The following is a 1,298-nucleotide window of genomic DNA, read 5'->3' as shown; positions in this document are numbered from 1 at the left end:
TTATTAGATGCACCAGATGATACAATTACTTAACTTGCATCCAGCTATATAAAGAGAAACATAGAAAGGCTCAGGTTTGTCTGACAAAGATGCTGCAACAAAAGATTCTTTCTTAGTCATGGGCCCTTCCAAATTATCTTCTGCTTCTAAAGAAACTCCTGATTCATGGTTGATAGTGATCTCAGGTGAACATTTCCCTTTGCCAACACACTGGATCAACCTTTCTAATTGATGAGGGTTGGCTTTTAGGTAATCCAATTGAGAAATTTGTACTTTGGTCTTCTTACAGTGATCAATAAAATCGAAAGAGTCTTCAACGATAGGAGGAGTTTTACCCTTATCTGTCTCCTTTTTTTGTGAAGGCTCTTCTGGAGTATGCTTACGAGACAAAATCCTCTTAGCAGTCTCATTAGAAGCTTTTACTTTTGCTTGTTTACTACACTTTTCTTCCAATCTCTGTCTCCAACTTGGTGTAGTTGCATTGCAAGAATGATTGTTAATATCTTCAGTTTGGTCATCATTAGATTCATATTCCAAAAAGTTAATAGAAGAGGTGCCAACAGTGGGTTCTGTTACATCTTCAGGAGCCACATATTCTTCTATCTTCTCCGCAGTCAAATGCATTTGCATGAATCTAGCCATCTCAGGATAGTTTGCACCATCATGATCTGTTGTTAGGTGAAAATCACACATAGCAGCCTGTTTACCAGATGATGAGGGATGTTCGATGGCTAATCTTGGTGTCGATTGGGGTAGCCACTTAGTCTGTCTATTTTGTTGATATGGCATATAATTCCTCCTTGGAATATCTTGATACAAAGGTGGAGGATTAGAAGACAATTGCTTTTTGAGTTGTAATAGATCATTAGCCAATTTTTGATATAAAGGATCAGTGGCAGTGACAGGAGCTTGTTGACCTTTTCCCTTTTGTAGATCACGACTCCATTTTCCTGAACTAAGCAAGTCATCTTCCACCTCAATAGCCAAGGTTTGCGCCGTCACTAGATTAATGGGTCTTGTCCTTCGTATTTGAAAGCTTATGTCAGAAGGTTGAGCACTGATGAAGAAAGTCATTTGATTTTCTTTAGTGGGTCTTTTGTTGATAGGAATTTGATTCACCATCTGATTAAAACGAGCAATGAATTCTCACATGGGCTCATGGATTTCCTTCTTCATCCGAGTCAATTGGGAAAGTAGCAAATGTTCATCTTCAGCAGTTTTAAATCTCCTCTTGAAAGCTTGAATCAAAGTTACCCATGAAGTAATTGATCCAACTGGTAGCTGTCCAAACCATTCAG

The sequence above is a fragment of the Cupressus sempervirens genome, chromosome 6 (genome assembly GCF_028749045.1).
Source record: "Cupressus sempervirens isolate cs-2001-9-10 chromosome 6, ASM2874904v1, whole genome shotgun sequence".
Classification (NCBI taxonomy): Eukaryota; Viridiplantae; Streptophyta; class Pinopsida; order Cupressales; family Cupressaceae; genus Cupressus; species Cupressus sempervirens.
This window is presented reverse-complemented; position numbering follows the sequence as displayed.